Source organism: Bidens hawaiensis, unplaced genomic scaffold (genome assembly GCF_021521415.1).
Source record: "Bidens hawaiensis isolate Kalapana, Puna unplaced genomic scaffold, B.hawaiensis_p1.1 tig00024989_1, whole genome shotgun sequence".
Taxonomy (NCBI): Eukaryota; Viridiplantae; Streptophyta; class Magnoliopsida; order Asterales; family Asteraceae; genus Bidens; species Bidens hawaiensis.
In genome coordinates, this window is record NW_027493966.1 from 296,523 (window position 1) to 310,946 (window position 14,424).

The window sequence follows — 14,424 nt, forward strand, 5'->3', positions numbered from 1 at the left end:
TAATGTAAACCAGGTAAACTATTCGCAACGAGTTAATTACTAATAAAATACTCATATCGGGAATGTAAACAAGTCGTTGACCAAGATCTACTCGTACCGACTGGTTGACCTTTCAAACTAACCATTCCGGTTAGTGTTTTGTAAAACTAACCAGTTTAATGTATTTGGTAAACAAACACCTTGTCGTGGTTATTTTGATAAATTACTCGTGTCTAGAAAAGTTTTAAAATCTACTCGTCGCGTAAATGACTTCTTATTTACTCGTGGGCGTTGATTCGATGCATAAAACTTATTTAGTCGTGACGAGTAAATAATTAGTAAACCTGCTCGTTACGGTTAGTTTAAAGACACATGTCAAGTTTTAATTGGTTATACAAACTACTCGTCACGACTAGCTTATAATACCTATTTTAAGAATTTCTTGCAAATAACACATAAAACGTGAAAAACGTTTTCATAAACGCTTAATTTGGAAATTTTCATTGTTGAATTTATGCATTTTGACAAGTTTCATTGATAAACCGACACTAATATTTTATTTGCAAAAATTGTTACTTATTTTCAGATGAGGATTCACCTAAATTATGTTTATAACAGTTTTACAAGGTTGCTGCAATTCGGCTATGGAAACAAGATAGTGGATTTGTAAAAGTTTTGTAAAATCAAATTTGACAGGATCATTAGACGGGTTTAGACGGCCCGTCTAAAGCCAAGTTAGGTCAGTTGAGTACTTGAAATTTTGGAGATGGCATAACCCCTTTCATATTAGGCGAACCATATAAGGATTTCAAAACCTTAATACGAACCCTTCTAAAACTAAAAAGAAAAAATATATAAGTAACCGATTATACAGACCGTCTAAAGGTACTGACGGTCCATCATAATCATACAGGCATCTGAAGGTTCTGATGGTCCCTCATAATCATACAGACGGTATGATCTTGTGACAGTCAGTTTAAAGCCCATTTTGAACATTTTAGTCAGTCTAATCTAACCAGAAGCCCATTTACATGGGGTCTGTTTAAAGATAACCCAGAAAACAAAACTTACCCATTTTAAAAGTTTTGAAATTGGAACCCGATTTTAAGCAAAATGAATTGTTCTTAAAATGTAATTGGATTACCATGAAAGTCATGATCTATGTTTCACTACTACGAACGTTTTTTTGAACCCCAAGGGTTAATTTGGATGGTTTATAACAGTTGTTCGCTACTGTTAACGATTCAACTTACTTATAATTTTCTTAGGATTTAACCAGCAAGGTTAACATCAAACTCTTAAGTATAAGTTCACATATAAACTAATAAAAGGAAAAGTTTTAGACTCGAGATTTGATCCGGTCGGGATCTATATTAGCATGATAAAGACCGATTTGTTATCAATTAGGTTTGGCCCTTCAATAGATGACACCAAATATGGAATTACTTTGATGTTGCCGAGCTTATTATTAGGTGAATACATATGAACTCTTTAGAAACCAAGATTCTTATATTTTCTAAAACATGTTTAATTGGTTCTAAAATAGTTTGGTTGTATGGTAGTAAAACGAGACAGCATTAAAACTATAAGTGCACAGTCATAGGCGGATTGAAGACCAGCCCAGTGGAGGTTAGTCACCCACTCAAATCTAGTGAGCCTATGTAATAATTAAGTTTTGTAGTGGTAATTTGGATTAAAAAATTAATTAAGACCCCTTCTGTTTTTTTAATTAGCCTTATATTATGTATTTCTTCCGGCACAATAAACTGTTAAACAATCCCATTCTTTTTTTTTAAATGATCGATTTAAAAAGATGTTAATTGTTATATGAAGAAGACAGACATGCAGACGATTCATGAATATCAAGTTCATTTGGAGAATTAGTTTTACTCGTTGGAATCACAATGGTGAAAGATTTTTTTCAGTGATGAAGATGTTAACGACAAATTTGCGTAATCGAATTGGCAAGGACTTTTTGAATGATTGTGTAATTTGTATCATCGAAAAGAAGCATTTTAAAGTGTTTTCAAATTAAACTGTAATTGATCGTTTTCAAACAATGAAATCACGTATAAAACGACTGTAATATGTATTTTGTTTTGTTATATTTAATGTAGTTCGCTTTATATTTTTACTGATAATCCCCCCCCCCCCCACCACCACTAAGTTAAATGTCTGGATCCGCCACTGACTGTGCACATAAGTTGGATTCGTGATACACACGTGTTTCTAGGTAGTATTGACTCAGTTGTAGCTAGGTATATGAAATGTATATGTGTGCGCTGACAAAATAGTTGGTTACTCCAATGAAATAGGCATGTTGACTGTTTATGCTATCGCATAGAATACTACCAAGCTATTTTGTTACTCATTTAAACATACTTCAAGCATGATTTAAATCATGTTTTTTTAACTGTATTCACTAGTTTATTGTTATACGTTTTACCTCATGTGGGCATAATGAAAGGTAGTGGATCTGGATGATCTTTGATGAATGGCTAAAGTTAGTAGTCTTAGATACCCTTGGACCTAGAAGCGGATTACTTTTATTTTGGAAAAGTTAATCTGGTTTTATGTAAAGTTTAATCAAGGGCGACCTTTGAAATGACGAGTTTTGTGTTAGCTCCGGATGTCGTGGACCTTTTGATTAAAGTTCAGTGCATAGTAATTTATCGGTTCATAAGAACCGAAACTTTGATTTTAGTAGGATTGGGTTTGCTATCCAAAAGGGGGTTACGGAGCAGTTCGTTGCCCGCTTACCTGCCACTTCATTGTAAATCGGTTGATGCAAATCGTTTAACTAAAAGACTTGGAGTTTTAACTTGGACAAATGTTTTGTTTCAAGATGGTGCATTACAGAATGTTTTGTAAAAATAATACGATCATTTAAAGTGTATGAAATTTTAAAAGTTTTATTTGTAACATTAAAGTAATTTTATATTCCCCTACGACTTATTAACCAACATCAATCTCGTCTCATTTATCCCTTCGTTGGTTGGTTGGTTGGTTGGTTGGTGTTTGGGTTGTGACAGTTATTTTTCTATCTGACCAAACAAACACATTATATTTCGTGATCTTACAAAAAAAATTACATTACATTAAATTTTAATGTTTTTCAAACTTATTATAATATATTTCCAGATATTACACATGATACTCTAATCTCTACACGCATGGTGTCAGTTGCTCATCCGAGATCACATTCCCTTATCATGGTATGTATTCCATGCAGCTCGATGACTAGATGTGGGAAACACAAAAAAAATAACACACTACATTTATACGTGAGCTCACGACTCCCAATTGCATGTTGCAGAAAACACATACAAATAAAAACAAAAATAATATAATAAAAACCTTTACATGAGAGAACCGGGAAGAAAATGGACACAATGAGAACTCACTCTTGGTATGGACCAGCCTTTTTGCTATGAACTTCGCTGAATACGCAACATTTCAACAAAACGCAAACCACATCTACGCTAGCTCCAAACTAACTCTTCACGCAAACCATGCCCAAACAACAAGCATATATATTTAGAATTCATCGAGTTTGACATTTTTAGAAATGTAATATTGATAGTTATATCACAAGCTTCGGTTGCTATTTAAAGCTAGAACACTTTACCAGTGCAATTCTGACGAAAATTCATCGGTAATGGGCCACCTCCCACAAACACCAAAAAAGTCTGGGTTGTAATCTTATCGATAACTTCATTCTAAATCACCGACGAAATACACATTATAAACCTAAGTTCACACCGACAATCACTTGTAAAAATTGGTGGAATTTTACAAGCATATAATTGTTGTAAAAGCGTATGAAACCTATTCAAATTATTTAAGAAATAAATATCTTTGAAATTTCAGTGGGATAAAATCAAACTATTGCAACCAATAAACCATTGTTTCTTTTGTCAACATGTAACAATAATTGTTACATATATTCCACATTTTATGAAAAGTGAGAGAAGACTCCTTAATTTCCTTTTCTATAATTACTTTTAACATAATTTCTTATATTACAATTTATTTTAATTTCTCTGAATAATTTGTGTACTTGAACTAAATAAGTTTATGCTAATTTGTGAACGATGAATGTCCATTGGATGATTATTATTATCGAGTAATTTGAGCAATGTATAGCCTTTTATTGTGAATGGTTAGTACTATTACTGAAACTGCCGTTCTAAAAAAAAGAGCTAGTTTCTAAACATATTACTTGACCCATTTTGGTAGTTCTTCATTTTATGACATTGTGTTAGGACCATCCATTTTCTCAGTTGCATCTTGTAGTTCTAATGCGAACTCTAGTCCCCAAACTACCTCCTCCATTGCGGGTCGTTCACTCCCTTCCTCATGCAAACAACTACTTGCTACCTCTCCGAACTTCCTTAAACACCCGGGTGCAATCTCACCACTTAGTTTTGGATCAATGATTTCAGCTAGTGTTCCCTTTTGGAAGCAACTCTTGCCCCAATTTGCCAAATTCACTTGATCGTCGCTCACCCATTGAACAATAGCCGGCCTTGCACATAACACCTCAAAAAGAACCACTCCAAAAGAGTACACATCAGACTTCTCCGTCAGTTGTTTGGTCCGGCAATATTCAGGATCAATATACCCGAAACTACCCTTCACCAACGTGCTAACATGTGTTTTGGACGGATCTTTTGAGCCTAGCTTTGACAAACCAAAATCCGACACCTTAGCAACCCAGTTCTCATCCAATAAGATATTTGTGGACTTGACATCACGATGAATTATTGCACGCTTTCCACAAGTGTGGAGATAATGCAACCCTTTGGCTGCGCCAATGCAAATATCGAGACGCCTTTTCCATGACAGAGTAGGCTTGTTTGTCTTGTAGGGATGTTCCCGTAGAGTCCCGTTTGCCATGTAATCATACACAAGCACCATCTCTCTATTGTCTTCACAGTATCCGATCATGGACACTAGATGGACATGACGTAGTTTAGACAACAAGCCTACTTCTGTTCGGAATTCATGAAAGCCCTGGCTGGATGATGGGTTGAGGCGTTTGATTGCTACGGTGGTGGTGCGTTACCCATGTACCCTTTATACACCTTACCAAACCCTCCACTGCCAATGATAAAGCTGTCATTAAATTCATTGGTAGCAGTTCTGACTTCTTGTAGTGTAAAACGTCGGCAGCGATCTGAAGGAAGTGCTGCATCACTTGAAGTTTGACCCCATGACGGCTGATAGTAGGTGCTACTATAAGGGCTGACTCGTAGTTTACGACGTAAAACAATAAGAAGAAAAACAGACAACAAGATTGAGCATCCACCGACTCCAATTATTTTAGCATATGGAGTTACCTTCTTGTTCCTTTTTGTCGCAGATGCGGGGCTTGGTTGCGGGAGCTTAGGACTAATTAGTTCCGGGTTGGGGCTTGAAAGATCATCATCCATGCTCAACTTGAAGACTTCCAAGCCATTCAAAAAAGCATCATTATATCTAGATAACTTAGAATTAGGATGCATTGCTAGCCACAAATCTTGCTTGCTTCGATGGCCATCGATATCGTTGACAAACACAATGTAATCCTTGAACACAGGGTACCCGCTACCTTGAGTCCAATATAAAAGATTAGCTTCTCTTTCAGCAGTGTGATTATTAATAAAAATTCTAAAATCCACGTAATCTTTGCCGGTGTATTGTGGTATAATGTTGCAAAAATGGAGCCGGAGCATGTAATAGAACCCAGAATCAACAGGAAGTATCCAAGACTCCAAGTCAAATTGTACCTGTTAGCCATGTTGTCCATACCCCTCTGGGTTTGATAAACTAGCTCCGGTGCCGTATAATTCGATGTTGCCATGGTATACATGATGGGGTTAGAATAAACATGCATCCACCCGTCTGCCGCTCCATATATGTAGCTATCGTCTTGATACCATGTCCGGTACATGCCAATATCGTCGTTACCTGATACTTGTCCCCCACACATGTTTATACAGTATATATTTTCAAGCGCGGTGTGGTTATCAATAAAGGGTCCAGTAAACTGATTAACATATTTAGGAGTCTTAGCATCAAAATACAGATTTTCAGGCATTGAAATAATTTCAATACCATTGATGAATGCATATGAGTTGGGTGAGGGAGTGAAGGTAACATTTAGGATATGTGTATCTTTTACATAGATGAGGAATTCTTTGACAAAGTGAGGAACCGGGGGACCATTGACTCTGGTGTTTGCTAGATAGGAGGCAGCTTGAAACGCGCTGAAGTTGGTTAAAAGAGAGTAGCCATTGGATGATACTGAAAAGAAAGACTGGTTGGCATTGAGGTTGGAGTAAGTGGCTGGATAGAAATGTAAACGCACGAATTTGGGCCCACTAGAGACCGGAAAGGTGTAGGTGAATGTAGACATGTTAAATATTCGAGCGGTGGAGTAAGGGATTTTTGGTACCGAAGGATCTAGGTAGTATGGTTTGGACGAAAATGAAGTGGTGGTGATGTTTGAGGGTACAAATTCAGAATGGTAATCTCCGTCCCATTTGCGGTCGGAAGCGGTGGTGGAGGTGGATGAGCCGCAGTCGAGGAGGAAGTAATCGGTTGGTTTATATGGTTTGGCTGTTACAGTTGTGATGGTAGTGAAGATGAGCAAAGAAAATAGTTGTATTTTGAAGGGGAACATAGTGTGGTTGATAACTTGATATCTTGTATATTTGAAGAAGAGTACCTATTACTGGTTTTATATAAAATTATATGCGCAAACATTCTTCCTTATGGGTTGCAGCTCAGCATGCACTAGAGTATTAACAGAATGATAGTGATGTGTTGTGTATAAGATCTTGAAGAATGGAATGAAAAGTGTATTATTGATTAAGAAATACATGGCTTATATAAGCCGATTACAACCAAGAATACAAACGGAAAACGAGTAATACAAGGCTATAATTACGATGGTCGGTAACCACTTTGATCCTATCTAAATATAACTTGATTCTATCTAAATATACATATGAGTTTTAAATAGAAATAATTATTTTGCATTATTAATATTATCCTTGATATGCCCCCGCAAGATGGAGGATCCGTCGGAAACTCCAATCTTGGATCTTAGTCGTTGAAATGGTCCCCGACCAAGAGGTTTGGTAAGAACATCAGCGAGTTGATCTGCAGAGTGAATATGTTGAACTTGTAATGAACCATCTGCTATTTTTTCACGAATAAAATGATAATCTAGTGCGACGTGTTTCATACGTGAATGATAGATCGGATTTGCACACAAATAGGTAGCGCCCGCATTGTCACATAAAAGTATAGGGGATTTAGGCATGGATAAACCAAGTTCCAACAGTAAATTCTGGACCCATGAAAGTTCAGCTACACCATTTGCTAATGCCTTATACTCAGCTTCGGTTGAGGATCGAGAGAGCGATTTTTGACGCGCTGAGCGCCATGAGATGATATTGGACCCAAGATAGATGATATAAGCAGTTGTGGAACGCCCCCCATCAGCGATGCCACCCCAATCAGAATAGGTAAAGGCGCGGAGTTTGAGATGGGATCCCCGGTTAAGAAATAACCCGTGATGAATGGTGCCTTTTAGGTAACGAAGAACTCGTTTTAACGCTTGCCAGTGAAGCTGAGTTGGTGCATGCATGTATTGAGATAACTTGTTGACAGCAAAGGAAACATCGGGTCGAGTAAAAGCAAGATACTGGAGGGAGCCAACAAGTTGGCGATATGGTGTAGGATCAATTTTAGGTGAGCCATCAACAAGTGAGAGTGTTTCGGTGGAGCTAAGAGGCGTAGCAACAGATTTAGCACCGTCCATCTTAAACTTGGTGAGCAAGTTTTGTACATGTGCATGTTGGGATAAAAAGAGGCCATTAACTGTTGAAATGACTTCTTTCCCAAGAAAGTGATGAAGCATGCCAAGATCTTTTATTGAAAACTTCTCAGATAAAGCTTGAATAACATGTTGCACAAAGGGATTGTTGTTGCCGGTTAAAACGATATCATCAACATAAACCAAGAAATATGAAACAACACCACTCCGATTGTAGATAAACAAGGATGGATCTGCTAAGGATTTGTGAAAACCGAGTTCTAAAAGAAACTTGGTAAGTTCCAAATACCATGCACGGGGTGCTTGTTTGAGCCCGTAAGAGACTTCCGAAGTCGACAAAGATAATAAGGTAGATCCGAATTAACATACCCTGGAGGTTGTGACATATAAACGTCTTCATGCAATGTGCCATGCAAGAAGGCGTTATTAACATCTAGTTGCAGAATTGACCAATTTCGGGACAATTCAATAGCAAGTACGGTGCGAATAGTTACGGGTTTAGTGACTGGACTAAATGTTTCAAAATAATCTTTACCATGTTCTTGAAGAAACCCCTTCGCGACCAAACGAGCTTTGTATTTTTCAATTGATCCATCCGGACGACGTTTAATACGGAAAATCCACTTGCAACCGATTGCTTTGTGTTTAGACGGAGGAACAAGTTCCCATGTGGAGTTTTTAAGGAGAGCATTGAATTCGTTATCCATTGCCTTACGCCACTCGGGATCTTTCATTGCTTGAGTATGGGTAGTTGGTTTAGCAGTGAGAGGGACTGGATGAAGTGTGGTGTGGTTAACAAACTTAGAGTTGAAATATTTAGGATTGGGTTTGCGTTTACGCGTTGGTAGAGATGTAGGTAAAGTATTTGAAGCGATCGTTTGAGGTGTGGGATTGGATTCACTCGTAGAAGAAGTGTGAACAGAAGTTGGGGATGTGGATGCGTCAGATTAAACTGACGAGTGAGAGGGTGGGTATGAGTCATATGGGTGTATGTGTTGGGGTGTGAAATTGGGTTGAGGATGTGATTGTGGGTCCACAGGTTCGGAGGAAGGAGTATAGTGGGTAGAGGTTTGGTGTGGAGTGTGGTTTTGGTTATTAGAGGTAGCATTATTTTCTGTGGAATGAGTTGATTGGTTGTTGGGTGTAGGATGAGATTGATTGGTGGGTGGGTGTGTGGTGTTTGGTTATGGGGAGTTTTGGGAATGAGGTGACGAAGTGGAGTGGTCCACTGAGATGTCTAGAAACTTTTCTATGGTGGGAATAGTAGTGGATGAGTTTGGTTGTGAATGCAATGGGAAATTATTTTCAACAAACTCCACATGCCGCGAGTGATATAAACGTCGATTTTTTGGATCATAACATTTGTAGGCGGATTTAGATGGTGAATAACCCAAGAAAATACATTTTTCTAAGCGTGGGTGCAGTTTGGATTTTTCGTACGGACGAAGCCACGGGTAACACGAACAACCAAATGGTTTGAGTTTGTTATAAGTTGGGTTTTTGTGGTATAGAATGGAATACGGGCTTTTGAAGTCAAGTATTGGAGTGGGTAAACGGTTTATTAGGTAGACAGCGGTTTGAAATGCATGTGTCCAAAATGAGAGTGGGAGACGAGCATAGTGAAGAAGTGATAAAAACGGTTTCCACAATATGGCGATGACGCCGTTCGGCAACACCGTTTTGTTCCGGGGTATGTGGTGGGGTGGTGAAGTGAGAAATACCTTGAGATTGAAGATAGGCGGTAAGACCAATATATTCTCCACCGTTGTCGGTGAAAAGAGATATTAAAGGTGTTTGAAAAAAATTTTCTACTAGCAATTTAAATTGTGGAAATAAGGTAGAGACATCGGATTTGTGTTTCATTGGGTATATCCAAATGTACTTTGTGTGAAAGTCAACAAAAATCACATAATAGGTGAAACCATCAATAGACTTTTCTACTGGTCCCCAAACATCTGAATATATTAATTGTAATGGTTTAGTGGTAGTAAATGAGTTCATGCCAAAAGAATCATTATGACTTTTATTGACGGAACACGAATTACAATGAAAATTGAGTAGATTAAAATGTAAACCTAAGCATTTGGCTATTTTCTTGAGAATCCGAGTAGAAGGATGCCCGAGTTTGTGATGCCAATCAAGAGGTGATGTGGTAGAGACCGCATTTATTTGAGGTAATGATGGAATATTTGCATAGTAGACATCAAGGTAATTCTCACCCCGCATTAGACGTGCCCCCATTCAAAGATCCTTGACAAAAAAATGAGTGGGAAAAAATTCCACAGAAACATGGTTAGTTTTACACAATTTTGCAACTGATATGAGTTTATTTTTGAAATGGGGAACACACAAAACGTCTTTTAAGGAAAGTGAACCATTTGACGTATGAAGGTGTGTTTGACCAATATGAGTGATAAAGAGAGTGTTACCATTTCCAAGAACGATCTCATCCGGGCCACCATACTCAGATATAGAGTGGAATGACGCACGATCCGGATCAACATGATGAGAGGCACCAGAGTCAAACATATAAGCAAGGTAGTGACATTAGCAGTCGGTGAAGCCTTGCTTTGGGTCATTGAAGTTCCTGTTGTAACGTGATTTTCACGAAGAAACCGGGAGAGTTTTCGACATTCTTTTGCTTCGTGTCCCGCAAAGTTACAAAATTGACAATAGATCGTGTTACGGTTTTCACTTTTACCGTTATTGAGGTTAGAGCCACTGGACCAGTTATTGCGAGATGGCTTGTTATTGAAGCTGCCATGGTGGTTACGACGATCCATTGCAGATCTGGAACCAGACCTTGCTTGTCGTTGGGTGTTGTTAGCTGTGGCCATGAGTGGTGATGAAACTGGGGTGTGATGCAGCTCCCTTTCAAAGTCAACTAGCTTCTCAAATAATTCTGGAAATGTGATGCTGGAATGAAGGAGACGAATGGATGTTGCAAAATTTTTGAAGTCATCACCTAATTGGCAGAGTATATGAACCATGAGATCTTCATCTTTCACGGGGTCTTGAACTAGTGCTAGTTCGTCTGCTATCGACTTCATGTCTCGTAAGTATTCAGTGACGGTGCGGGTACCTTTTGGGTTGGATGCAAGTCTGGATTTTAGATGTATAATTCTAGACCGAGACATGCTCGCAAAACTGGTTACCAACCGTTCCCAAGCGTCACGGGAGGTGTCGGCAGAGGCAATCACCGTTTGGATGGTGGGTGCGCAACTGCCAAGAAGAGCAGCCGGAATGATTTGATCCTGGCGATACCATGTGTAGAATTCTGGATTTGGTTTTGTGGCTTCGGTATCTAAAAATTTCACCGGAGCCGGTTTGGTTCCGGTGACAAAGTGAACAAGATCCATGCCGATTAGGGTTGAGTAGACGTGTTTACGCCATACCGAAAAATTGTCACCGGTGAGAGGAACGTTGAAGTGTGTGGAGGCTGTGAGTTGAACTACCGTGGTTGACGCTATGGATGGTGATTGGAGTGAATATTGATAAGATGAAAAAAAAATATTAAAGGTGGGATCGTAACTCGTTTGAGTGGAATGCTCTTGATACCATATAAGATCTTGAAGAGTGGAATGAAAAGTGTATTATTGATTAAGAAATACATGGCTTATATAAGCCGATTACAACCAAAAATACAAACGGAAAATGAGTAATACAAGGCTATAATTACGATGGTCAGTAACCATTTTGATCATATCTAAATATAACTTGATTCTATCTAAATATACATATGAGTTTTAAATAGAAATAATTATTTTGTATTATTAATATTATCCTTGATATTTGTGTAGAAAAGTCATGTGTTGTGTTCTTTCGTATTTATGGTTTTCCAATGCTATGATTATAGCCTAGACTTTTAAACGCCGTCTAGCATTTATTTGATCGAACATATATAGGGGACATGAAACATCAAACTTCAAATTTGACTTTTCTTTTTTGAAGGTAAACGGATGATATTATATAATTTTATCAAAATTAAAAAAGAAATAAATAAACTAACATAAAGTTTTAGGCATTAAGCCACCACAGGACAATTCCCAAAAGGTAGACCAACCTGAAAAGTGTTAGCGGAAGCCGTTATGATCTTCAACATCATTATTGAATTCGTGTTGTTTATATCAATGTGTGTAAACAAACAGCGCATGTAATCGAATTCATGAAAGATGAATATATTATTGAATATCTAGGTGAATTTCATCGTACAATGTTACAACATATATATATAACCATATATATAGAACAATGATGTCAGGTAATCGTTTCTTAAACCGTTACAACTGTTAATATGTTAACAAACTTTATTCTATGTTACCTGACATAATACCAAATCTATAATACTAAGTTTGTTAATTAAAATGATACAAATGATAATGTTATATAACTAGGTAGATCCCCGGCGCAACGCGCCGGGTTAATGTTATTAACAGCCGTACACTTCATCAAACTGTGCAGTGTGACTGTGAGTTTAGATTGGTGTCAGGTTATGAAAGTGGAAATAACTAAAAGAACATCGTTAAGGCCCAAATACAGCAAATTAACATAACAAAACCACGCGTTGTGCTGGCGAATTGAAAACACTTCGGTTATATTTGGTTATGGCACCAGAAGTAAACCAAAGCATAAAGCCATCCACACCTAAATATAACACTTTAACAAATTTAAGATATAAAAGAATGCGGCAAAAAAAACGCACGTTGCAGTTATGAGTTAATACAAATTTGTTGATTCCGAAATCAACACACAAAAAAACCGGTAAAAAATTCACGTGTTGCATTCTTAAACGTGATTTGGTCGGAATCGACGTTGTCTGCACTAAATCATACAAAGAAACTACGTGTTGTGGTGGTCAACCGACACATGTTCGGTCAGTACAGATTACGACATCGAAATTAAAGTAATAAGTTATTTCGTCCAAAACTTAAAATACAACAAATTAACATATTCAAACAAAAAAAAGGCTGCGAAAACCAAAAGTATATATGTGTTGCGGCTACGGAATGACGTGAATTCGCCCGAATCGACGGACAAAAAAATCGTATGGAAAAAAACGCAATGAGACCACGAGCCGATGCAAATTCGGCCAGAATCATTCAACGGTATTAACAGTAAAAAAAACCTCATGTTTTACTGTAACGAACTGACGCGAATTCAAAACAAAAACAATTAAAAAGCAAAAAAAAAAAAGTCGATCAAGCACGTGATTATGTCGCCAAACTTATCTTTTGTTATATATAATAATAATAATAATAATAATAATTTATATAATAATAAAGTTTAATTTATATTATCTAATAAAAAGAAAAAGATGGTGGATCTTTGGGCCAGACTAGTGCTCATAAAAGACAGATTCAAAGAACTTAAACTTGGACCCTGCTGATGGGAATGAAACCCTGGTCAAAGTTTCCCCAATCCCGTATGATCCAACCTCCAACCAAGCTGCAAACGGCTCAATGATAAACAACAAACTATAAGTTCTCGAATTTGATGAAAGAACTATAATAAAACTCTCAAAATTACAGATTGTCATTATTTAGATGAAGTAAGCCTTTGGGCCGATTCAACTGAGACGTAGAAAGGAGAAGGGGCGCGGGGCTACGGGCGACCGACCTAGCTCATTCCTAGATCGTTTATTTACGAAGTGTTTAACCTACTTTTTTCTCAGTATATAGATGTATATGTACTTGAAATCGTTTCATAATAAATAAAAAGAATACCAAGTTATCACATGTGTACGTCAGTCAATTTATACTAAACCAAGTTAAATTCTTGTGTTCGTTTATTACTTTCATGCGTGTGTTCATTTTGTGTGTGCTCTAACCCCTAACAAGTGGTGTCAGAGCTTTGGTTCTTGATCAGGATCAAACGAGAACACGAGATCTAGCCAAGTTTCCGCCAAACCTTCTGGCTGATGCCTAAGGTTTTGCATTCAACGATAGGGTTTAAGTCGTCGTTGTTTTGCCACTACAAAAACCCAAATCGAATATAAGGAATAGTGTTTACGTCGCGTTGTTACGCCGCTATTAAACCCAAGTCATTTGGTAGAGAAGAAGTTTTCCTTAACATGTATGAAATAAATAAAGTTACGGGACAAGTACTATACATAATTGCAATTAATATATATAGTGTTTCTTACTAATTATACATAACTAGATATACCCTTTATTTAAATTTTCGATAACATATAGTTCATCTCTTGTGAGGAGGCACTGAGATGAGTTAAAAGGAAATTTATAACATTAAGGTATGAAAGATATGAGTTTATATTTTCTTATACACTAAAAAAATGTTTGATTAGTCCTGTAGATGTAGGGAATTTAACACATCACGATTGTTGATCTTTTAGTATTTATTTACAAGTGTCAGGATTCTTTTAGAATAAAAGAATCCTGACATGAAGACCGTGCATCATTTTTTTATTAAAGAACTGCACATCAAGGGATCAAGCGGTAAATCATAAAATTTTGAACCACTCTCACGGAATCGCATCGTCAGTGACGGCATACATACTAAAATGAGGGAAAGTATTATACATGTTGCACTCTTTTTCATTTACTAAGTTTTATCCCACTATGTTTTAAATAAAGCAACATAACTGAACTAGTAATATT

At 37.3% G+C, this 14,424-nt stretch overlaps 1 pseudogene; it reads right to left on the reverse strand.

Annotated features, from left to right (window-relative positions):
- Positions 1–4,007: 4,007 nt before the first annotated feature.
- On the reverse strand, positions 4,008–6,741 carry LOC143570466 (receptor-like protein kinase FERONIA pseudogene; annotated as a pseudogene).
- Between the last annotated feature and the right edge of the window lie 7,683 nt (positions 6,742–14,424).